The sequence below is a fragment of the Mandrillus leucophaeus genome, unplaced genomic scaffold (genome assembly GCF_000951045.1).
Source record: "Mandrillus leucophaeus isolate KB7577 unplaced genomic scaffold, Mleu.le_1.0 Scaffold4, whole genome shotgun sequence".
Lineage (NCBI taxonomy): Eukaryota > Metazoa > Chordata > Mammalia > Primates > Cercopithecidae > Mandrillus > Mandrillus leucophaeus.
Genome location: NW_012104253.1, coordinates 7,247,955 through 7,274,711, shown reverse-complemented (window position 1 = coordinate 7,274,711; position 26,757 = coordinate 7,247,955).

Below are 26,757 nucleotides of genomic sequence, written 5' to 3'. Positions count from 1 at the left end.
CCAGGCTGGTCTCGAACTCCTGACCTCGTGATCAGCCTGCCTCAGCCTCCCAGAGTGCTGGGATTACAGGCGTGAACCACTACACCTGGCCCCTTCCTCCCTGCTTTTCGAAGGCACAGGCACGTTCCTTCATCCCCAAGCCTTTGCTCTTAGCCTTGGTAGAGTCTGCAAAAAACCCCTCTGCTCATCTCCGGCTTAATTTGACCCTTTGCTCAGCATCACCTTTGCAGAGAGGTCTTCCCTGATGCCCTGAGGAGCACCCACCCCATTGTCTCTCCCTGGCTGTGCTTTAATTCGTAGCACCTGTCACTCCCTGGGACATACCTCTGTGTGCTCTGTGTGCCCATCTGTGTGCTCATTGTCACTCTTCTCCTCGACAGTGTCAGCTTTGTGAGCACAGGGCCACTGCTTGTTCAGCCCACTGCTGTCCTATGCGGTGCACCTAGAGAAATCTCTAGGTACACAGTAGGTGCTCAATAGATGTTATTTGAGTACAACATAGGGCAGACTGGGAAGATATTATCCCTGCTTTACATATAATGAGTCTGAGGTCCAGAGAAGCTGGTGGCTTATTCAGGGCCACAGCGAGGAGGTGAGAGAGCATGGCCTCTATCTTCAACCCAAGCACTATTGGCCAGCCTCTGCCTTCTGCTGCCTTCTCGTGAGGCCTCACTCTTATTTCCAGTTCCCAGGAGCAGCACTTGATGGGCACCTGCCCGTCAGCAAATCTCATGTCGCAAACACCAGAACTCCATCTGTCCTCTCTGTGGCTGCCATTCGTTTCTCTCTCTCTATTTTTTTTGATATGGGTCAATCTCGAAGTCCTATAGCAAATTAGCTCGCTTCCGTTGTCTTGATCTTCACTGTGAGGAGTGGCCTGAGGTCAGACCTAAAAACGTGGACCTTGGAGACTGTGGATGAAAGTGTCTGGACGTGAGTGGCTGGGGAGGAAAGGCATGGAAGAGCTCCGTGATGGGCAGCCTATGCCCTCCATATGCCTGCTGCCAACCATACCCCGTGTCCTAACAGAGAGTTGCAGACACCTGACTCTGGGTTCCCCAGCAGGGCATCATTGGGTTCAGAACTGGACTTGAGCCCAGGGAAAAAAGGGGAGTGAAGAAGGGAGTGTCAGAGTCCAGAAATGAAGAGCCGACATTAGGAGCGAGTGGTGGGAGGTGAACAAGGAGTTAGGAGAATGAAAATGACAAGGAACAGAAAAGGTCCCTGCGTTAGGGCGCACCTCAGTGGGAAGAGTCCACAGATTCTTGTCATCCTGGAGAAAACAAGCCTTTGGGGGAGATCTGGGGAGTCTAGCTCAGTGTTCTGCCTTTGACCACAAGATGACTCTTCAAGGCTTAATTTTAAAATCATATCTTTCTTCTTATTATTGGAAACTGGTAAAGTTTATTATAGAATACCAGCAAAAAATACAGGAGAGCATAAGGAAAAAAATTAAAACTATCTGTAAACTCACCACCAAGATAATTAAACGTTCTGATTGTATTCCTTCTAAGTGTTTTCTTTTCTTCTGCTGTGTTCATCTAAAATATAATTATTACAAATGTGAAATTGGCTTTTTCTCCTGGTCTTTGCATTTACTTTTTATGAAGTCATGAGTGGTTCCCATGGTCCGTACATAGTCACTAAAATATAATTTTAAGACAAGGTGATAGCCTTGGGTTGGGTGTATCATAATTTAAGAAGCCGTCACTCAATATTTAAATGGTTCCCCATTTTCATGATTATAAAAATGTGGAGGTTTTTGTTTGATCTATGAATCCCAGACCACTTCTCTGATTATTTTGGGGGATGTAGGTTCCTAAAAGTGGAGCTCCTTGGTCAAAAGGTGTAACTATTTCAAATCTCTTGGTACTGTTATCCAAGGGCATTGGACCTGTTTCTCTCTCTACCTTTCTGACAGGGCTATTTTGAGAAATGAACAGAATCCTACTTATGTGAACTAAACACTTCATAACTTGCACATCACCACAACAGGCAACCTTTGGAACAAGGTTGCTTTACCACTATTTCCACTAACCTTGAATAAGACCCTCTAGCTAATGAAAACCTAAAAAACTTTTTCTCCCCCTTTCTTAAGAAGATCTATTTTATGCTGGAAACCGTGGCACAAGACACAATTTAAAAAGGATTTTCATCTGCTTTGGGAAATAAAATCTAAACACGTATTTTAGAAACTGCTGTAAATTTTGCTAAGCTACAATGTTTTCCTTGGAAGTCTAGGACATATGGTTAGTCTTCCAGTGTTACTAGTAACAAAGTCCTGAAAATATTAACTATTTCATTCTTCCGAGGATAGTGTAAAATTATCCTTTATTTTCTTTTTTGCCTCCCACACTTTGGTTTTAACAAAAAACGAGACATTCCTATTATAAATAATTACAGCCCTTCTGTTACAGTCTTTGAGCGCCATAAAATTAGCTATTGTGCTAAATAATTAGCACATGCCATTCAGAATATCCTAAAAATTATACGCAACATCAAGCAGGAACTATACACTGACACTTGGCCACGTTCTCTAGAAAACTGCTCAATGAAAATTAGGTATTGGCAACAGGTGCCTTGAAAACAATTTATTAATCGTTAAAAAAAATGAAGCATTTGAATGACGGCATGTAAAAACGTTTTAAAGTTTGGAATTGTCTGAACTCTGACTTCTTAAACACAGTCTTGCCTGCTAGCACACTAATTGTATCCTTGAAGATAATTCTAGCACTGACTTTCCCAGCAGCTGATCTAAAGCCCACGCAAAACCAGCAGAGTTTCCTCCAGGCTCAAGGAGATGGACAAATGAGGACCAGGACCCCTGTAAGGCTGTTAATCCCTGTGTAGAGAAGCTGCCTCCAGGAAAGAGTCAATATCACGCTTTGCCCCTCCAATCACTGAGAATTATATTTACATTAATTTTTAAATGCATACCCAAATGTGGCTGTTTTGAAAGGTTTAGTGACTTTGCAGTTGAATAAGGACCTTAATGGTTTTATAAATTTGAGATGGAGAGTCAAACTTGTATTATTTCATAAAGTGATGATGATTTCCTTGTCTTTTAACGAGGGGTGGGGGGACATGGCTTATTGAGACCATGTGTTTTGGAAGTTTCACATTGAATATCACATCGTCATTTTGACTGGAATAGTTTAGCTCATATTAGGTAAGAGTCTGACTTCTAGAATGTACTTTTAAAGGCAAATTAGTTTTATTTTAGTATACATGTAGAATTGGATACTAAACTGACATTCAGGCTTAGTAGAGGTTTGATAAGAATTAGACAGTCATATGTTTAAAATTGACATAAGAGAACAGAAGATGAAGAATAAAAGAATAATATTATCTCTTCCTCCCAGAAAGATCTGATATGTTATATTAGTATCAGAGAAAATAGACTTACTGAAGTTAGAAGACAGTAACTTCAGGTCTGGGCATGGGGGTGCCCACGTGTAGTCCCAGCTACATGAGAGGTTGAGGCAGAAGGATTACCTGAGCCCAGGCATTCAAGCCTGTAGTGTGTTATTGTCACATCTGAGAAATCTGCAAATAGCCAGTGCACTCCATCATTCTGGGCAACATGGAGAGGTGCCATATCTTAAGAGAGAGAGAGAGAGAGAAAGAGAGAGAGAGAGAGAGAGAGACAGAGAGATTGTTACTTCACACAAGGAAAACTTCTTCAAGGATAATGCATGATTTTAGATATGCTATTTTTAGATATAAAATATAGCATGTATCTAGTGGCAAAGGCTTAAAATATAAAGAAAAACTTGATAGTACTACAGGAAGAAATTGACAAATTCACAGATGCTCCTCTCAATCATTGACTGAAGAAGAAAACAGAAGATGTACGCAATTGATAAGTAAGATCTAATGGAACTCCTACAGCTTGGTACCACTTTGTACCCAGATTGAAGAATGCACTATTATTCTGAAGCATGCGTGAACAGTTTTGAAAATCAATCGTGTGCATACTCCTGATTCTCGAATTTGGCTGCATGTTGGAATCACCTCGAACATTTTTAAAGTGTTTAAAGTCAGCTGGGCACGGTGACTCACGCCTGTAATCCCAGCACTTTGGGAGGCCGAGGTGGGTGGAACACGAAGTCAGGAGATGGAGACCATCCTGGCTATCGCGGTGAAACCTCGTCTCTACTAAAAATATAGAAAATTGCCCGGGTGTGGTGGTGGGCACCTGTAGTCCCAGCTACTCAGGAGGCTGAGGCAGGAGAATGGCGTGAACCTGGGAGGCGGAGCTTGCAGTGAGCCGAGATCGCACCTCTGCACTCCAGCCTGGGCGATAGAGCGAGACTTATTTCTTAAAAAAAAAAAAAAAAAAAATGCATAATGTCAGGTGTTCTGATTTAATTGGAAGCGGGTATGGCCTGGGCACCAGGAGAACTACCACGTGGTTCTAATGTGTAGCTCAGGTTGTGAGCCACTATGCTGCCTGAAAGCAACCTTGACAAATTTCAAAGGGCTGCTCCAGGTCCCCGTCGCTGATCACATTGCAATTCATTTAGAAATCAGTAACAAAAACTTAACTAGAAAAAGGAATATATTTGGAATGTAAAAATTACACCTCTAAACAATTTGTGGGACGGAAAATAAACAAAAAGAAAATGGAAAGCTACTTAGAACTGTTTGATGAAAAATATGTGTATCATGGTATGCAGAAGGAAGCTGAAGAAGTAAATAGAAATCTAGTTCGATTAGAAAAGAAAAAGACAACATTAATGAGAAATTAATTAAGAAAATAGAGAAAGAACAACAGATAAAACCCAAGGAAACTAGCACGAAGAAAACAAGTAAGAGAATAAACTAATGAATAGGAAAGAAACGTAAACATACAATAAGAGAGAAGCAACGAAGCCAACGATCGATTCTCTGAGAACATTAATAAAACAGACAAAACTCTTTCAAAGTGAATTAAGAAAAATAGAGAATGAAGACACAAATAAATGATTTTAGAAATAAAAAGATGATGCAGAGATCAAATTGATGAGGATATTATGAAAAAAACATGCATGCCGATAAATTTGGAAGTCCTCAATTAAATAAATAAAATACAAGGAAAAATATAACTTATCATAACTGACTTAAGATGAAATGGTTCTAAGACCACTAACGAAATTGAATCAGTGGTTAAAAAATCTTTTCACAGAGAAAGCAGGAGAACTAGATAATTTGAAGAGGAAGTTCTATCAAATATTTAAGAAGGCAATAATTCCCTCTTGCACAAACTTCTGTGAAAAAAGAAAATGAAGGAACAGTCCCCAACTAATTTTATAAAACTGTTCTCTCCTTAATACCGAACTGCATAAGGAACAATGACAAAAAGAAAAACTACAGTTGAGTCTCAATCTCATGGAGATAGATACAAAAACGCTGAACAAAATATTAGCAAAATAGACCCAAGTAACCTGCAAAACATTTAATATATCATGACAAGTTGAGTTTAAGCCAACAAAGTAGGACTGGTATTCCACGGGAAAAATCCATCCGTGAAATTTATTTTATTCATCAAATAAAATAGAAAAACTTGTGACAACCTAAATCGATGCAGTAATATGTTGAATAAAATTACACATCTATTCATAAAATATAAAAAATCTTATAATCAAGTTTGAATCCTAGGAAACTTTCTTAATATGGTAAAGAGTGTCTAAAAAATCCTGCTGCAAATATCAAAGTTAATGGTTAAATATTAAGTTTGGAACAAAGAGGTGAGGATGACCATGGTGGCAACATTGCACTGCAAGTGTCATTCATAAAAAAGGAAAAGAAATGAAAGTATAAAAATTGTCACTGAGGAAATAACATTGTTATTACTTGAAGATGGCGTGATAGTCTGCATAGACAACCCCAAAGAATCCACAAATAAATTATGAGAATTAATTATAAGTTAATAAGACTTATAGACTCAAACCCAACATACAAAAGTCAGTTGCATTTCCTTAAGCTAGCAAAAGCTCCTAGGAAATGTAAGAAAAGAAAAATCTGTTTATAGAAAGCAATTTATAAAATTTCATGAAATCAGTTTGATAAAATATAGGTAAGTTTTTTTTAATGGAGAAAATTATAAAGTTTTATTGAAATCAAAATTAACCTAAGTGCAGATACATTCCTGGAGAGTGTTTAGTCCATTTGTGCTGCTATGAGAACATATCATAAACTGGGTAATTTATAAATGACAGAAGTTTATTGCTTGCAATTCAGGAGCCTGGGAAGTTCTAATCCAAACTGTCTGAAGATCTCGTGTTTGGTAAAGGGCTTGCTTCCTGGTTCGTAAACTGTGCATTCTTGCTGTGTCCTCACAGGGTGGAAGGGCAAAGCGTCTCTCTGGGACATCTTTCATAAGAACACTAATCCCACTGTGAGGGGTCTACCTTCATGATCCAATTACCTGTCAAAGGCCTCGCCTCAGAATTCTATCACCTGGGGGCTAGGATTTTAACGTATGAATTCTGGAGGGACACAAATGTTCAGACCATAGCAGTGAGGAAGGCAAAATATTATAAAGATGTAACTTTCCAGGCTGAGGTATAGATTCAATGAGTTTCCCGATCTAAATGCCAAGAGGATTTCTTTTTTAACATAAAAACAAATCGATTCTAAAAAAACTACATGGAAATAGAAAGGACCAAACATGCTGCTGACGAAGAAAACAAGGTGGGGAAATTTGATCTTACAGACAGAAACACTAAGTTATAAAAAACAAGGTGTTGATGCAGGGATGGACAAATAGGCCAGTGGAATAGACTAAAGAGCCCCGACGTTTACCCACACATATATGGAAACCAGCTTTATCATAGGGCAGGCCTTGAGAAACAATGCAAAAAATTTTACATTTGGTAATTTGGGACAAACGGGCATCTCTCTGGAAAAATATAACTCTCTACCTCGCTCTGCACAGCAAATTCAATTCGAAGAGGATTTAAGACATACGTGGCAAAACAATAAAATGCCCAGAAGGAGAATATCTTCATGACCTTTGGGGAGGCTTTCTGAAACAAGACATAAAACATAAGGCAAAAGATGAAAAACATGAGACAAACTTAGAGGATAACATTGATATACTTGGACATATTAAAATTACAAATATCTCTCGTGGAGCAACAGGGGCTTCAGTCCTGCTGGTACACTGGTACGAGAAATTTGGGAAACAGCTTGGTGTTCCTAGCAAAGTCGAATATTTGCATACCTCACAGCCCAGCAATTCCATTTCAACTTATTATGCTCTCAACCTGCTCTGTCCACGGCACTTCTGTGATGAAGGAAAATCTCTTTCTGTGCGGTCCAATACGGTAGCCACCAATACGCTACGCATATGGCTGCTGAGAACTTGAAATGTGGCGAGTGTTACCGAGGAACTGAATTTTAAATTTCATTCAATTTTAATTAATTCAAATGTAAATAACCCCTACAGTGAATTGTGTAGCTGCAAAGCAATGCCTCCTGACATATTTCATATCATTTCACCGTAGACAACGGTAATATTTAGGAAGAGAGGCTCTCATGCATATTAGTAGGTATGAGTAAGATTGTCCAACATTATAGAATAGATAAGTAATTGAGGTATATTCATACAATGAAATACTGCATAGCAGTATGGGGAAATGAACCCCATCACTCCAGTTCAACATGAGTGAACCTCAGAAACTCAATTAGAAGAAGGAACTGGTTTCATTTAAGCAAAGCTTTTAAAAAGGCAAAATAAACAGTCTACTGTTTGGGGATATAAATCAAGCTGGCAAAACTATTGAAAAAAAAAAAAACAGGGAACAACACACAAAATTTAGAGTAGTGTATACCTCTTTGGGAAAAACAGAGGATAAGTTGTTGGGTTGAGATACTGAGGGTGTCTGTTATATTTTGTTTGGAAAGTGGTGCCTAGTTATTTTATTAGCATTTCATTAAATTGTATGTATACATTAGACCGTCTTTGGTATGTAGATTTCTTAACTGAAAAAGAATACAAAAAAATCATAGTTCAAAAATGGTAATAAAGCTTGGAAGGTGCCTAACACGTCTGCTTCTTAAGTTTAAGGCTCTTCTGCTCTTATTTCATAAGATAATTAAATAATTACGTTAATATGACCTAAAGGCAAGTATAAGTCCAGTTGAAATCATTTGCTTAATAAATTATTCACTGAGCACCTAGTCAGACCTGCACTTTTCCCAGTGGTTGGAATGTTTGGTAGATAAAGTCCTGGCTCTTAAGGGGTGTATGTTCTCACAGTTAAGGAGAACGTGTCATAAAGAGCTGGATATAATGCTAGATGTGAGAAGTGCTGTGAAGGAGGAGAGGCATTGGAGGTGCACGGTTTTAGGTAGGGTCGGTCAGGGCCGGCTTCTCTGGAAAACAGATTGGAGGAGAGCTCTCAGGAAAATGGAAGAGGACAGCCAGGCAGATTATTAGGTGCAGAGGGGGCCCTGAACTCAAGAACTCGAGGCAGAAATCAGTGCGGAGTGTTGGAGGAACACACGGGGTCACTGGAGGCAGGGAAGGGTCTCTGGAGACCTTGGTGAGGTCTTGGCAACAGGAAGCCCTTGGCAGGTTTTGATCAGAGGGAACCATGACCTGATGTGCATTTTCAACATCTCTCTAGCTGCTGGGTGAAGAGTGGACATTCAGAACGAGGTTACAAGAGGGTAGAGCAGTGGGGAGCTGCTCTATGAGGAAGAGAGGTGACGTGGGAATGGTCTCAGAGTGGAAATACACGGAGTCAAACTAGCTATTTTCTACTGTATTGTGCCAAATTTAATTCTGCTTATTGAGTATAGGCACAGCTCCATTGAGAGACATAAAACAGCTGCTTTCTCAGTTCTCTGGTCTCATTGCAGCATAGTCTCCTTATCACATCTCTAGTCAAAGAGATCTCCCTGAATGAACATCTGAGCCTAACTCACCCTTGCTTTACACCCTTGCTGAACATATAATGACTCTTAGAATTACTCCCGAACTCAAAGGGCCAAGTGCCACCCAACTGCACTGTCGCTCCCATGCCTCTTCCTCCTTCTCTCTTGCGTGGAGTCCCCTGGTCTTTCAGTTGTCTGAACACATCGGTAAATCTTACCCTTGACTCCCTTTAGAGCAAGTGAGAAGTTTCTTTGGAAAATGGTGATAAATTTCACTACAGTTAATTATAGAATTAAAATGTTATAGTTATGTGCTCTTAGAATAGTGTCTCACACATAAGAACTCAGGAAAAATTTCGCTCATATCAGAAGAGATTTTACAGTTTATTTATAAGTCCACCTGCAAGCTCCCAATCAATTGGTTGCCCATCTTCAGTTTGGACTCCTCCAGGGATCAGAGGCCTTCTGAGGGGGGGCAGCTGGATGGGTTGAAAGAGCTTCATGACACTAAATCCCAATGTGCCTCCCCGTTGGCGACATCTCTTGCTCCCAGCTGGTTCCCTGGGGCCATGCAGTATGCGTGTCTCCTCTAAAGCTGTTGAATCTGAGATTCAGTTTGAACCCACGAGCTTTCTCTTGGCTTCCCAATCTCAAGACTCACTCATTGAGTCTTTACAACTTGAATTCATTGATATCTTTTTTAAAATTGTCGATTTCCCCTAATTGCCTGGATGTCTAGCCTGCTAAGTCCCCGGAGCCAGGCAATAGCCTGCCCTGTGTGGATGAGACATGCCTGCTCCTGTGATAATTTCCACTGCTCTTGGAAGCTTACCCACCCTGCCCTGGCAAGTATCTGAGTCTGAGACCCCTCAATCCCCATTCTACATGAGATCTTCGAAGACTCATTGAAAGAATGTTGTTAGATGTCCCCAAACTTTTTCATTGTCTGTTCTTTCTTGCTTGCTACAGTGGCAATAAACCCACAGATCTCTTTCCTTTTCATGGGTTTTTATAGATAATCATCTCGAGGAGCTAGAGATAACAAAAATATTAACTAGAGGGAAGTAGCTGAGTTTGTGCAATTCTACAAACTTCTTTGAGTTCCAGTGTTTGATCTTTAGATTCTAAATTCTCCTGTGACAACTGGAAGATCACTTTGATTTCTGAGGGTAAAATTCCCTCCTTCCCTTCTTAACTCCCAACCGCAGAAAGCAGGGCCGCTTCACATGTGAATAGTTGTGACATGGATAACAGTCTCGGGGGTTAGAATAAAGTATCAGAAAGAAGCTCCAGAGAAATCTATTTCCACGCTACAGTCAGAGACTTTGTCTGGAGAGAAAACCGGCTGCCTCATCCATCATTCATTTATCTGTTCATTTACTTACTTTTGCATTCATTCGTTAGTTTGTTCATTCTTTCCCTGGTATCCGAGAGGCGACTCTGTGGCCTCATCCTGGACACAGAGTTGCTGTCCTTGGGGAGCCTTCTGCTTTGCAGAAGGACAGTGAACCTCCAGGAGGGTCTGGGATGTCCTATCTTCCCAAGTTCTAGGATTCTGTGGAAGGTGCTCTGCTGGAAACCTGCTGCAGCCATCCCAGGGTTTGGTTGGGCCATGGAAATGCTTGGCCCCCTTCCACCTCATTGCAAGCCGGGAAATTTCCAAGGGGGTGCTTTGTGTTGACGTGGGGGCACTTTGCTGGAGAGCCAGGGTGGGGGTAGCGTGGCAGGCATCAAGGGTGCTCCTTGACTTTGGAGTCAGGCAGATTTCCTCAGGGTCAAGGATTTCTGACAGAACTTGCAGGCTCTAGCAGAATATCTCAGCCTGGCAAGATCTGGCTGCAGAGGAATATGGGTGTCAAACTCAAGATACTCTTGACTCCCCAAACTCTTATCAGGAAAATGCTTGAGGTGGTTTTGGAGAACTCCTGACAAGACATGGGACTGCATGATTTTCTTTGATTACCCTTTCCTATGGAGATTTTGAGAACAGAAATCCAAATGATGATCAAAAGTTCATTTTGGGAATTAATTCTTTTATGTTTTTGTACTTCTTGCTAACTGAGCACCCATGTAATTTGGTTGTAGCCCCTTAGGCAATGGTAGAACCTGCTGGATTTCAGGGGGCTCTATTGATGCTTCCAGAAATTCTTGACATGCAATCCGGAGTGGCCAGGGTGTGTCATGCTTTTACATTTCCATGTCAGAGACGATGCGTTGAAGCAGAGCCTTGTTCTGCTGCAGGGGGTGGGGTGTCTTGACGGGCAACCTGGCCCTCATGAGAAGTTCTAGGGAGAGGCATCTGTAAATCACCTTGCACACCTTCAGGAATTTTAGAAATAAATCCATTCACGGCGGCTCCTTCTGTGGTCATGCCGTAACAGCTGTGGGCCGAGCTGTGTAATGCTCGGAACATAGGAGTTGTCAGAAGTAAAAACATCTTTCAGTTCTACTGAAGTTAATAAGTCAAGTTAAATCATCCACATATGTGGAAACAGAAGATTTTCAAAGCAGCGCCTTCATTATAAAAAATGTGTTAAAATTAGTAACTATTTTATATCTTGCCTATTTTCCCCATCCAACCTAGTTTTTTTTAACATCCAAATATAGATTTTGCAATATTAAGGTAGAGATGCACAGAGTCCCAAAACTGAGAGATGAAATTAGGGCTTAATTTCTTCCCCTCAGGATAACAAGTGCCCTGGATTACTTTGACAGCGATATCTTGGGGAATGGGGTCCAGCTTCAGTGGTCCCTCTCCCTCCCCACGGTCGCAATCTCAGAAAAGGTTTTCTGGTTCCCCGTTTTACAGCCAGGGTCTTTCCTGCTTTTCACTGTTTTAACACAGAGTCTTTGGGGAACGCGTTTCTGGTATCTTTTCTGAACTTGGGTTTTCATGCTAGGAATGGAGTAGGTTCTCTATAAACACTTGTAGAAGAAATTAACAAATAAAATTCTTCATTGCATCATGAAGCAAACACCTGAGCTTTCTCTCTACGGTAACACAATTTCGTGGAAACTGACAGCCTTTGAGACATGGGCTCAAAAGCCTCACTTGGAACACGTGCGATCGAGGCAGTTTCTAGTCTGTATTGTGGCAGTTAGTTGCTCTCTTCGTCTTTCAGGAACAGCACCCCTATTTCCTTTTGGAAGAACAGAAAACAGCCTCACCTGCTGTAGTCAGTCTTGTTGGACTGTTCCTTGCCCCTTGCCCCATGTGTGAATACCTGACCTGATCTGAGCCAATCAGATTCTCTCTCTGTTGGGAGTTTGAATCTTAATCTCAGTGAGCCAGGCAGAGACAAAGGTGGCTGGTGTAGATTCACCCAAATGACAAGGTCGTGTATCTCCCGCTCTCTGGATCATTAGACCTGCCCTGGTTCTTTTCCCAGCTGAGTCTGTTCCTTTGACTGTGCTGCCCACGCCACATCCCTACACTCCCTTTGCAGGGAATATAGCTAGTGCCCTTAGTGCACCTGTTAACAAACAATCCCAACTCATATACCCAGAGAGTAGATGTCACTGGTATGGTTTTCTGTGATCCATATTAGAGGGGAAAGGTCATAGGGTATATATTTATGTTGAACCTTTTGTGTTGACTCTCCCCACCCCGCAAAATGGAGTTCTATCTAGAAAAATCTGTGTGCCTACTATGAATGTAAAACAAGGTGGATAGTGGCTTCAGAGACAGAGGCTGTGGCAGAAGGGGATAGGACTTCTGAAAACAATGTAGTCCTCACCTCTGTTCTCTGTCCAGAGCCAAGGTAAGACAGCATCAGTTTAATAATCTCTCATTTTCAAATGAGACTCACGTAATTCTTGTACTTTCCTCAAAGCAGTCATTTCCTCACCTAAACCCTCATGGGATAATATATAGATAATATCACTTGTCAAATGGGGGTGGCCTTCTGTGGCATTCTTTAGGCATTTCTTATAGTTTTTATTCCTTTGTTATTAACAGTATCTAAATTCCGTGAACATAAACAGTGATTGAAACATTTCCATTTACTCTGTCTGCCCTCAGACAAGATGACAGACAGCTGGTCAACCTCCTGTTGGTAAATTCCCTCCTGTTGGAAAGCTGGTCACACCTCTCTTGATTTCTTTCCTTTTGCTTGGTGAGGCTCTCTGCTCTCCAAAGATTTCATTTATGTCGCTGCACCCACTGGGCCTGGGCCTGGCCTTGTTACTCCCACTTGAAACCCTCAGCTTGTCTCCAGCTCACCATTCCAGCCTCCTGCCTCACAGCCCCCTCATTGCTTCTCTCCTCTATGCCAGTCTGCAGGCAGCTCCCAAGGCATGCCATTCCCAGCCACAATGCCACTGCTGTGACTTCACTCACGCTAGGCATTCACTTGAGATTGACTTACCTGCTTCTCCACTGGGCTTCAGTGCTCCTGAAATGGAAAAATGAAGTCTGTGCTCATGATTCTCTTCTAGCAGTGTTTCTTTGGTCCTTTTTCTGATATTTCATGGCAATATACCCTACTCCACACATCTAGTACTATGCAGTGTGCCCCCGAGTGGAAAATAGCACAGGGACAGCCCTAAAATAGAAGGGGAGCCAAAGGGCAGCTGAAAAAATGATGGAGGCTTTATGCAAATTAGAGCAAGGTGCTCTTTTAGGCAGACTTGATCACAAGCTGGGGTGCAATGTTTATAAGCAGAGTCTTTGGAGGATTTCAGCCTCCTCAATCAGGCATCTTTTTGCAGTACACAACCTGATCAACTGTTCATGGTGGTCCTGAGTAAAACAGGTAGTTTAATATTTGTAAGGATATAAGTTCAATGCCACAGTTACTTTTCTGTGCAAACACTGACTTTTATATTTTTGTAGGATTTTATTATGTATCAAGCACTTTTAAATCAGCCTTTGATTTTCATTATAAAAGTAATATATACCCTTTATCGCAAATTTGGAAAACACAGAAAACTATTAAAAAGCCAGGGCCAATGATCTATTACCCTATCTCCACTTTTTTTTTTTTTTTTTGAGACAGGGTCTTGCTCTGTCACCCAGGTTGAAGTGCAGTGGTACAATCATGGTTCACTGCAGCCTCAACCTTGTAGACTCAAGTGATCCTCCCAGCTCAATCTCCAGAGTAACTGGGACCACAGGCATGCATCACCACGCCCAGCTAATTTTAAACTTTTTTGTAGAGATGGCTGGTCTTGAATTCCTGGGCTCAGTCGATCCTCCTGTCTGCCCTCTCAAAGTGCTGGGATTACAGACATGAGCCACTGCACTTGACCTCTCCAATATTAGTTCCTATTTATTTTAGATTTTCACTCTTGCCTCTTGAATATGTTTATAACATACCCTAGTAGCCATTATTTCATTTGATGATCTCAAAAAAATTATTCAGTAATCTCATAAATAATGATGATGCCCATTTTAGAGACTATTAAATAAGGATATGGGAATTGGAGCACGGAGCAGGAAACCGTGGAGAATAAGCTGGTAGTAGAGAAGGTGGTGCTGAGGAAGTTGCTTTAATGAAGGTGTCTGCACCCTTCCCCCCTTCCCCAGGTTCTAATTTAGTGTTTCGTGACTAAGTGACTGTGTGACTGCGCCTTCTGTAAAGTCCGCTCTCTGTGACTAGCTGGACAGAAACGCTGGAGCGCAGTTTCCGGGGTGGCTTTGTTCATTCATTCACTGAATGGATTTCGTGACAGAATCCTTAAAAGATACTTGTGTCGGGGGTAGAATATATGATCAACAGACGTGACCTAGCGTCACCAGCATTATTAGTTTTGTATTTTCTACGTCCTAGGCACCGGTTGGCTGCTTCGAATTTGCTGTCTTATTTAATCTTCAAGGCTCTCTGGTTAGGAAGGCAATGTTACTATTTTTTCCCCCATTTTCCAGATGGTAAAATGAAGATTAGAGAGGTAAAATGAGAGCGGAAGGAAATAGCTATAGGTGGCCAAAACAGGTCTAGAAGCGAGGTCTTTTGTGCTCTCTCTGCAGCCATAACTGCCTTCAGATCCGGGTCTAGCACACCGAGGAGAGTTCTGGATCCTTCTGGGACTTTTGCCTGCAGAAAGCAGTGAGCATGACAAACTTTCCTGTCTGCCATTTCCCCGGGAGTAACACTGCCACTAAAATGGGACTGTCTAGCTTGGAGGTAATCATAGTGTAATCTGAGGACAATGCCACTTGGGGTGGCCTTCCGTATGGATGTATTACCTGGACATGATGGAAATGAGAAACAGTCTGTTTATGATAAAAATGAGCCTCATCCTCCATTTGCTTTTTCCATCTGAGCCTAAGTGGATCTAAAGATATTTTTGAAAGACTTACAAATACATATAATGTGCTCCTAAGAATTGCTTTATAAGAAAAAACAAGAAAGTCATTTACAGGTTAAGTAGGGGCAGACTCAACATATTTTAAAACCTCTAAGCTTAAAGATGTTTGACATAGAATTCCAGTGGTTCCTAGGTTGCTCATATATGCCACAAAAAAACACTGGAACTGGATTTAATCCAAGATTACTATCAATACGTTTCCTGCCATGAAAATGACCCTCTCTTTCCCGGTGCTGGGTAGTTTGAGATGAACCCTAAGCCACAGAAGCACCTCTAAGAGCTGGTGTTTCCTGTTTTTTTCAGGATACCCAGGTTTCCACTATCAAAAACTTGACCACTAAAACCACTTCCTTGACTCCATGCCCACCCCAACTATGACACCATTTTTTTTCCCTTTCGTAGCCAACCCTCTAGAGTTTTCAATGTTTTGTTTTTCCATTTACTTCTCACTCTACTGCAATCTGGCTTCCTCCAGTTGTATCGCTTTAAAGCCACCCCTTTCTAGTAGCCAGGTCCAGAAGGAGGGATTTGGAGGAGGTGGCCAATGAAGTGGCAGTTTTGCCCCCAGTCTCCCAGTAATACCCACAGAAACCACTGCTACTTGATGATAGAATCCTTTTCATAATCTTTGTGAAGACCGTCTCCCTCCAGTGGTCAGGACTGCCTGAGGATGGCGACACCTGTTCAGCAGCCTGGGTTCTGCCAGTCTTTGCAGGGGAAAAGCCGGAGCCATCCCTCAGGCAGAAAGCAGAGGGGCGGGGCTGCTGGCGAAGGGACCGCAGAGATAGGTGGGCTCCCATGTTGGCCCGACCACTTAATAGAAAATGGGTTTGGGCAGGTTTTCTCTGGGCCTTCGTTTTCTTCAAAAGAGAAGAGCAACAGATTTGACAGCTCAATAAGCAGTTAACTATTTTTATCAGCACAGAAAACCACAGTAAAATGCAACCATTGTCAGTAAGCAGCTGGGTAATAGCACTTCTTGCAGGTCTTGTCCTGGTTTTATTCTCTTCTGCTCATGGAATTTGGTGGACATAGTAGGCCCTGCCAAGCTGACCTATGCCAGTCCAATGCACAGAGCATTGACTTGCAAAGCAGATGCCAGCTTATTAGCTTTCAGTTATGATTCTAATTATGTGGTGAAATTTATTTGTGCATTTGCTATACAAGGTGCCCTCTCTTTGCCAGACACCAAATTACTGTCTACAACAGGGGATAGACTTGGCCGGGAAACTCAGCATCTCCTGTACTCTGTAGAGGGCATTCAGTTCCAGGTGCTCACCTCAACTCAGGAATCCAAATTAGACAACATCAGTGAGTTTCTGAGGGACATTCTCATCTCACCATTGATTGAACTCCCAAAGAAAGGTTTGGTGGCTCCTTTCCAGCTCTTTCTGCCTTGAAAATGTTATGAATCACAATGAATTATTTATCTCAAGCAGTTTTCTCAAGATATCTTTGCATTTAGACAATGTCAGGCAATTTGTTTTTACATACATGCATTATAGATAGGCAGGACTGAGATTTGTATATATCATTCATTCACTCAATAAAACAGTTATTGAAAGCCTGGACATTTCAGGACTTGCCCAAAGCCACTAAGTATTCTGGTTATCCATTGCTGCATGCCAAACCCAACATTCATGGTGCGCGCGAGTTCGCAATTTGGTCAGGACTTGGTTAAGAAGAGATCTCTCTGCTCCACAATGTTGAGGCTTCAGCTGGAAACAGTCAAACAGCAGGGAGGTGGAATCCTCTGCAGGTTTCTTCACTTACAAGTCTGGGGCCAGGGCTGGAGTGACTTGAAGCTTGGGCTCAGCTGGGATTGTTGGTCTGAGCACCTCCATTCACTGGCCTCCCAATGTAGCTTGGGCTTCCTCACAGCATGGTGGTCTTGAAGCAGTCAGACTTACTACACAGCAGCTCAGTGTTTAAAAAGTGAGTATTCCAGTGAACAAAGCAGAAGTGAAATGGTTTTTTTGAGGTCCAGCCTCTGAAGTCACATAGTATCATTTCCACTATTCTGATCTCTATTGGGGGAAGCAGATACAAACCCATTCAGACTCAAGTGTTGGAGACACAGACCCCACCATAGGAGAGCAGTGATAAAGAATTCGTGGCATGTTTTAAAAGTACTACCATTTGACCCAGCCATTCCATTACTGAGTGTATACCCAAAGGATTATAAATCATGCTGCTATAAAGACACATGCACACATATGTTTATTGTGGCATTATTCACAACAGCAAAGTCTTGGAACCAACCCAAATGTCCATCAATGACAGACTGGATTAAGAAAATGTAGCACATATACACCATGGAATACTATGCAGCCATAAAAAAGGATGAGTTTGTGTCCTTTGTAGGGACATGGATGCAGCTGGAAACCATCATTCTCAGCAAACTATCGCAAGAACAGAAAACCAAACACTGCCTGTTCTCACTCGTAGGTGGGAAGTGAACAATGAGATCACTTGGACATGGGAAGGGGAACATCACACACTGGGGCTTGTTGTGGGGTGGGGGGAGGGGGAAGGGATATCATTAGGAGATATACCTAATGTAAATGATGAGTTAATGGGTGCAGCACACCAACATGGCACATGTATACCTATGTAACAAACCTGCACATTGTGCACATGTACCCTAGAACATAAAATATAATAATAATAAAAAAAAGTACTACATCAAGTGTCAGGACAAGACCCAGCTTAATTACTCCAACTCCAGGCTTGTACGAGTTACGTTAGTATGGGTTATGGTGGAATGCTACAGGATGTAGCCATGGGTAGAATTTGTTTCAAACTCTAGATCTTTTACCTATCAGGTGTGTGATCACAGACAAATATTTTTCCTCTCTGAGTCTGTTTCCTAATCTATAAGATGAGAAAACGACAATTCTAATTTTAGTCCATTTTGTGACAATTCCATTAAATGAGGCTTGTCTAAAGCTAACATAGTGTTTGGCACAGAGTAGGTGCTTAATAATTAGGAACTATTAAAAACACAATTAAAAATACCCATTTAACAGCAATGTAACACATTTTATTCTTATCATTGTTACTGTTATTAATCGCCTATGACATAATAAACTCAAGCAATATTTATTTTTTTCTTTCTTTCTCCATGGTTCTAGTGCCTAATGTGACTTTCACTTCTGAGCCTAAAATCTCCGCCTCTTCCTTGTGCCTCTGTAGTCCTGGGGAGGAGAGGAGAGTTGGTTTCCTTTTTGGCTAACCTCTGGTTATTTTACTTCCTCTATTTGATTTCTTGGCTTTGTCTATCATCCTTACAATGAATTCACTGTCACACAGAGGTTCTGCTTCAACTGTCTAGGTCTGTTTTCCTGAGGGATTCCTGACTGATACAATATTCCAAATGTACAGAGGCTCTGCTGGGGAGGACTAAGAGGAGAGGGGCGGTGGATTTGGTTAAGAACACCAGGCATCTGCCTCCCTTCCTCCTTCTGTGTCTCCTTCCCTTTCTTCTTTTGTGTCCACCCTCCTTTCTTATCTTGCATTTTTCGTTTTTTCTTTTACAAAGATGAAACATCATACAACAGTCTTCTGCAACTTGCTGTTTTCACAATAACTCTTCAAGCCAATGCACATAACTCTAATGCATACCGTTCTAATTCATTTAAAGAGAGTGTCATGATAATCCACATTATGCACACTCGTTAATACATCTATCCATTTATTTATGTGGGTATTCTATAGTTTATAGGATTTGGGGGTGAGGTTTGTTACAATAAGCACTTCTTAATTATCCATATATTTTTTATGCACAGATGTCCTTCTATATTTCTTTCTTCATTTCTGTAGTATGGGTTTCCAAAGGTAGAATGGTTGGATCAAAAATTATGTATATTTTTCAATTTAAAAAATATCACCAGATTACTTTCTCCAAAAACTGTAACATTTACCCTCTCTTTAACAATTTATTTCCCTGAGTTATTCATTATGGAAGACCTCTGCTCGTATGTTTGGAATAACCACTACCAGGCTTGGTACTCTGTGTGGGCTATTCAGTGAAGCAAGGATTTGGAGAATGGAAAATAAGAAAATAAAAGTGATGCCCAAATGTGCTGACTGAGATGTGTTTTATTATTTATGCGTTTGTTCTCCCCACCCCACCCTACCCCTGCATGCTATAAAAAGTCAACCTTAAATAAAGGCCTTCTCTCTACAGATTTTCCATCCTCTAATCTGTGAGTCCATGTAGGTGTCCTTGATACATTTCATAATAAGGCACTTAAGAGGCTAATTGCATTGTATTTATAGCCTATAGAGGTGGCCCCCACTTCAGATGACGAGTTTCCTTGGTAATGTACTAATAACCACAGGTTCCAAGGGCTAAACTGAGACTAATGCAGAAAAATTCAAAGCTTGGCTTGCAGGGGACCCCATAAAGGCACCGAATGGAACAGACAGTCCACATGAGAGAGACAAGGGGAGGCCATGGTGAGGGAGCGGGCTTCATTTCATTTTTTGTGCTTTCCTAGTTTTCTACAAACCTTTAAAACCTGTACCAAAGGTAAGCTCTGTGTTGACCATTTTGAATTCCTATTGCTCCAAAATCCTAATGTGTTACACACTCTGCTATAACTGCTGCCAATTTCTGCTTCAACCATGTCTTACCGCTCTGTGTTATATTGTTATATTGCTACTGGCTTCTAACCTTGGCAATCCCTGTAAGATTTCCTCTCCCCTTCAGGATGGATGAAGTAACTGGCTTGTCTCTCTCTCTCTTTCTTTCTCTCTCTTTCTCTTTATATCCCCATTAAATTTCCAAGTTAACACTGACTAGCTGCCAATCACTGCAAATCTTTATTATTTAAACACATGTAATTGATTGAAATTATAATTGTTTTAACAAATATTAATAGGAATATTTTGGAGCACTTATGTTCAAAGCTCTAAGCACTAAGATGCCATATATTTGTACTATGTCCTATATAATAATTCCATAAAATTCCATAAGTGGGAATAATTACCAATCTGATAGATGATGGTATTGAAGCTTAGAGAGGCTTAGTGACTCACCAAAAGACATACAGGTAATAAGTGGCAGATGTGTTATATTAGTTCATTCTCATGCTGCTAATCAAGACATACTTGACACTGGGTAATTTACAAAGAAAAAGAGGTTTAACGGACTTACAGTTCCACGTGGCTGGGGAGGCCTCACAATCATGGTGGAAGGTGAAAAGCATGTCTTACATGGTGGCAGGCAAGAGAGAATGAAAGGCAAGCTAAAGGGGAAACTCCTTATAAATAAAACCATCAGATCTCATTAGACTTACTCATTACCCTGTGAACAGTATGGGGGAAACTGACCCCATGATTGCCTCTGGGTCCCTCCTACAACATATGGGAATTATGGGAGCTACAATTCAAGATGAGATTTTGCTGGGGACACAGCCAAACCATATCACGTAGGATTTACATGCGAATCTCATTTGGCTTTGACATTCACACTGTAACACTGTCCTACCTCCTGCCAGTTCGCCTCACACCAAGCAGCACTAGCTCATCTTCATTTTCAGGGCCATGGACCATTTCTGCCACTTAGTGCTTCTTCATTCTCACTCTCATTAGATGTGATGAACCCTCGCTACGTGGTAGCTGCTTCATATACCTGGTCACCTATTGTTTTATATGGTTCCTGGAAGACAGAAAGCTCAGCTAATACATTTGAGTCCTTATCGTTCCTGGCTCAGTGCTGGGTGCATGGTACAAACTCAGCCCTGATTATTCCTCTTCACCATAAGCATTTTGAGGGCATAGGACTTCTTACCACTTCCCTAAGTTTCTCTCCTGCTCTGTCCAAGGCAGAGCCGTACCTTATCATAACTAATTCATTCTCTTTAGCACTGAATAGTTTATAGAATATGCCCTCACGCATTCAGTCTTCTTCTTTTTTATTTATCCTGTTTTATAGGCAAGGAAACAGAGGCTTTGAGAGACTTGCAGTCATTTCAATGAGGGACCCTATGCTGCACAAAAAGTCATACCTATACAAGACGGCTTCTCAACCAGGGGCGACTTTGTCCTTCCCCTGCCCTTCCCAAGGACATTTGGCAGTATTTGGAGATATTTGGTTGTCACTTTTGGGAAACTGGACTATAGCCAGGGATGCCACTAAACATCCTACAAAGCACATTACAGCCCCCATGACAAAGAATAATCAGGACCAAATGTCAATAGTGTTGAGCTTGAGACATTCTGCTACAGAATAAAAAAGAAGACATTTTATTTGATCATATTTTCTACTTTTGGATATCTTATGAGATGCAATTTTTATATAATACTCACAGTTGAATGTTCTTTCTCTCCTAAGATCTAAGCCCACAAAGCCCTAAAATAACTTTTGATTATGTATGGGGGTATAAGGAACAACACATGCTATAATTCTGAAAGAAAAGTAAGTGAGCCTTAATCTTCATTTGAGTTTTTTTTAAGAATATGTATATATTACTGTCTTTCCTATTTAGAGAGTCCAAGGGCACTTGTTGGTTTTCTGGGACAGCATTACTAAGACATGGGTCTTGTGGCCCAAATCAAGAGCTTAAAAGTTTGTTTCAAATGATATGGTTCCATATTCTAATCCAGGCAGTTTGGATCAGACCTTTGTTTATTAAGAGTTCTTGGGCCTATACCTATAACCAAATAAAGATCCCAGATGAACATCTTAAGTTTTATTTTTTGGAAAGGTGGCATATTGACGGGTAAAATTAGATGATGTCTGGGATTTGTTTTAAAATACTCCAGCAAAAACAAAGATGAGGAATGCTAAATGAAACAAGATCAACAAAATGTTGGTAATTGTAAAAGCTGGAAGACAGTTGCATAGACATTCATTTTACTATTCTTTCTACTTTTGTATGAGTTTGAAAATATCCAGAATAAAGTGTTTAAAAAAATATATCCTACAGCCATCTGCAGGATGACAAGTAATGCATTTGCAAGTACAGTAGATAGAACTTTTTTTCTTGCTCCATCTCTGTGGATGCAAAAGCAATTTCTTGAGCAAACTTTTATGCATGTGTCGAGAACATTATTTAATTTGGCATATTGTTTTTCATCTCAGTATTTTCGGAGAACTTTGAAAATTAAAAGTGACCACAATATGGGCAAAAGATTTGAAAAGACACTTCACAAAGGAAGTTCTATGAATGGCGAATAAGAACATGAAAAAGCTCTCCACATCATTAGTCATTAGGAAAATGCAATTAAGACCACGATGAGATATTATGACACACTGACTAGAATGCTTCAATTAAAAAGACTAATAACTACCAAATGTCAGAGGATGAGGACCAGCTGCAGTTCTCTTGTATTTTTGGTGAGAAGGTAAAATGGTATAACCATTCTTTTTGAGAAAAAATCTAATAGTTTCTTACAAAACTAAATATATGCTTTCTTTATGACCCAACCATTCTACTCTTAGGTATTTACTCAAAAGGAATGAAAACATATGTCCACAGACACCCACAAAAACCTGCGTAAGAAAAGCTGTTCATAGAAGCTTTATTCACGATAGTTTCCAACCAGAAACACCCCAGGTGGCCATCCACAAAAAAATGAATGAAGACACTGCGGTAGATTTATGCAATAGAAAATTACTCAGTAATTTACAAAAATAAGCTTTTGAAACAAAACCATGGATGAATCTAAAAAAAGTTATGATGAGTGAAATAAGTATAATTTTTCACTGTATTGTTCATTTATGTGAATTTGTAGAACAGGAAATACTAATCTATGATGGACAGTGACTTCTCTGAGGAATTAGGGGAGGGTTCAACTAGGATGGGCACAAGGGAACTCTGGGGAGATGGTGATATTCTATAGCTTCACAGAAGTTTGAGTTTCACAGGTAAAGACATTTGTCAACATCTTACAGATGATATACTCAAGACGTGTATATTTTCAAATGATCACGTTCAGCAAAAATAACAAGGACCAGATTTATCCCCTACTTGAAACAAGCAATAAGTGGACGAAATATATAAAAGCAGCAGGTTGGCTGGGCATGGTAGCTAATGTCTCTAACCCCAGCTTTTAGGGAGGCAGAGGCAGGAGGACGGTTTGAGCCCAGGAGTTCAAGACCTACCTGGGCAAATAAATAAATGAAAACAACAGGTTATCAGACACTATACATGAAGAATGAAGGACAATGCGAGGCTGGAAACTATGAAGGGAGCCCTGTGACTCCCTCATTTTATTGCATAGGAGAGTTTCCTGGCTACAGCGCAGGGAACAGGTGCCCAGGCCAACTTTGGCAAAACCTTCAGCTGAGGAGATAAAGTTGAGGGTTAGGGAGACCAAAATGACTACAATTTTTGGAACAGAGTACTAGAGAGAAGAAGGACACAGTAGGAAAACTATAATGATCAGCAGAAAGTTTCTCCCAAGTATTTAGCTGAATAATTATTAGTACATATGTGTGATGCAATTCCTAGAAGGCAGGAAACCCACCAATTGATTGGATTAGAGATGAGAGTGTTTGTTACTTGTACAGGACTTAAAATAATAGCGGCTTCTACTATCCAGACCAAAAAAAACTAAAAACTCACAATTTATCGAATGCTGAGTAGAATACACAGAAGAGGTCTTGTCTTTGTAGTGAAGAATAGCAAAGTTAAATTAATTCAAAAGAAGGCAGAAAGAGAGGAAAAGGTAACAAAGAAAGGTAAATGAAAAATAAATAACAATACTATCAGTTAAAATCCAACCATATCAAATAATCACATTGATGGTCTAAATGCAAATGGTCTAAAAATCTCATTTGGAAAACTCATTAAGATACACTTACTCTCAAACTGATGTACAGATTTATCAAAATCAAAATTCTAACAGGCTTATTTCTGGAAATTGATAATCTGATTCCAAAATTCATATGAAAATAGAAGTTACATAAAATAGCTAAAACAACATTCGAAAAGAAGATTAAAGGTGATTGGATAACACCATCTAATCTCAAGACTTAGTATAAAGCTACCTACTTTATAAAGCTATAAAGGAGTTATGATAGATCTGTAGAACATAGCACAGAGCCCAGAAATTTCAAGTTAGAACAATTGGCTATCCATATATACACACACATACAAAACTTTAATCTTCAATTCGTACCTTGTACCATAACAAAGATTAGCTCAAATTGTATTACATAGCTAAACATAAAACATAAACTTTACAAAACTTCTAGAAGAAAACATTTGTGACCTTCGATGAGGCAAATATTTCTTTATAGATGAACAAAGGCATGGTGTGATGCGTGTAAGAACAAATTGGTAGATTAATCAAAACCCAAACCTATGCTCCTTTAAAAAACACCACTAAAAACATGAAAAGACAAGTGACAGTCTGGGAGAAACCACGTTCAAATCATCTTACAAAGGATTTGCAGTCAGAATATACAAATAACTTTCAAAAGTCAACAATAAGAAGGCAAACAACCCAATAAAAAAATTAACATTGCTTCCCCAAAGAAGATAAACAAATGGTAAATAAATACGTAGAAAGATACTGGCCACCATTAGTTATTAGGGAAATACAGACTAAAACCTCAGTGAGATATCACAACACACCTACTCAAATAGCTAAATTTAAAAGATGGATAGTAATTAAAGGGTTTCAAGGATATAGAACAACCAGAACTCTCAAACGCTTATGGTGGGAATATTGTGTGGTACAACCACTTAGGAAAACAGTTGGCAGTTTCTCAAAAAGCTAAACATTCACCTATTGTATGATTCAGGCATTCCACTCCTGGGTATTTCCCAAGAGAAAGGAGGGTAGCACATGCTCGTATGAAGACTGATACATGAATGTTCACAGCAGCTTTACGTATAATAACCCCAAACTGGAAATAACCCAAACGTCTATCAACAGGTAAAAAACTGTGCCTTATAGGTACAATAGAATATTATCCAGCAATAAAATAAATAAGCTATTGATCAACCATTTGGATGAATTTCAAAATAATTATGCTGAGTAAAACAAAAACCATATAAAATAAGAATATATACCACATGATTTCATGTATGTAATACTCTAGAAAATAAAAACTACTCTCTACTGACAAAAAGCACATCCGTGGTTCCTTGTGGGGGTGGGAAGAGTTACAAATGGACATGAGGAATCCTTTGGGGGTGAGGGATTTGTTCATTGTCTTGATTGTGGTAAATAGTCTCATGAGTGTGTATACTGTATATCAGCACTTAACGTGTATATTAATTATACTTTAATAAAGTTATTTAAAACTTTTTAAAAGTTTGTTCATTACATTTTATGTAGATTTCACCTATTAAAAGAACCAAAAGTAAATATAGTCACGCACCGCACAATGATGTTTTGGTCAACAATAGACTTCATATACTACGGTGGTCCCATGAGATTATAATAGAGCTGAAAAATTCCTATCACCTAGTGATGTTATAGCCACAGTAATGTCATAGTACAATGCATCACTCACGTTTGCAGTGATGTTCTTGTAAGCAAACCTACTTTGCTGCCAGTTGTATAAAAGAATAATAATAAGCAACTATGTTATGGTGTATGTATTTACTATGTATACTTTCTATCATTATTTTAGAGTTTACTCTTATTAAAAAAATAAGTTAACTGTAAAACAGCCTCAGGCAGGTCCTTCAGGAGGCATACAGAAGAAGCCTTTTTTTTTTTTTTTTTTTTTTTTTTTTTTTGAGAAGGAGTCTCACTCGTCGCCAGGCTGGAGTGCAGTGGTGCAATCTCGGCTCATTGCAACCTCCGCCTCCCAGGTTCAAGCAATTCTCCTGCCTCAGCCTCCGGAGCACCCGGGACTACAGGCACATATGTAGCCACCATGCCTGGCTAATTTTTGGATTTTTAGTAGAGATGAGGTTTCACCATGTTAGCCAGGCTGGTCTCGAACTCCTGACCTCAGGTGATCCACCTGCCTCGGCCTTCCAAAGTGCTAGGATTACAGGCATGAGCCACCATGCCTGGCCCAGAAGAAGGCATTTTTATGGCGGGAGACAACGTCTCCATGTGTTATTGCCCCTGAAGACCTTCCAGGGAGACAAGATGTGGAGGTGGAAGATAGTGATGTTGATGATCCTGACTCTGTGTACGCCTAGGGTATGGTGCGTGCTTGTCCTCATTTTTAACAAAAGAAAAATTAAAAGTTAAAAAAAAAATAGAAAAATGCCTATAGAAAAAGGATATAAAAGAAAGAAAGTATTTTTGTACAGCTGTACGACATGCTTGGGTTGGAAGCTAAGTGTTATTACAAAAAAGTCAAAAAGTTAAAAAACAATTGTATATAAAGTTACAGTAAGCTAAGATTAGTTTATGATTGACAAACAATATTTGTATATGAATTCAGAATAGCCTAAGTGTTCAGTGTTTATGATCTACAGTAGTGCATGGTAATGTCTTGGGCCTTCTCATTCACTCACCACTCACTCACAGACTCACCCAGAACAATGCCCAGTCCTGCAAGCTCCATTCATGCTAAGTGCCCTAGACAGGTGGACTATTACCATTTTTAATCTTTTACACCATAGTTTTTATACCATACTTTTACTATGTTTTCTTTTT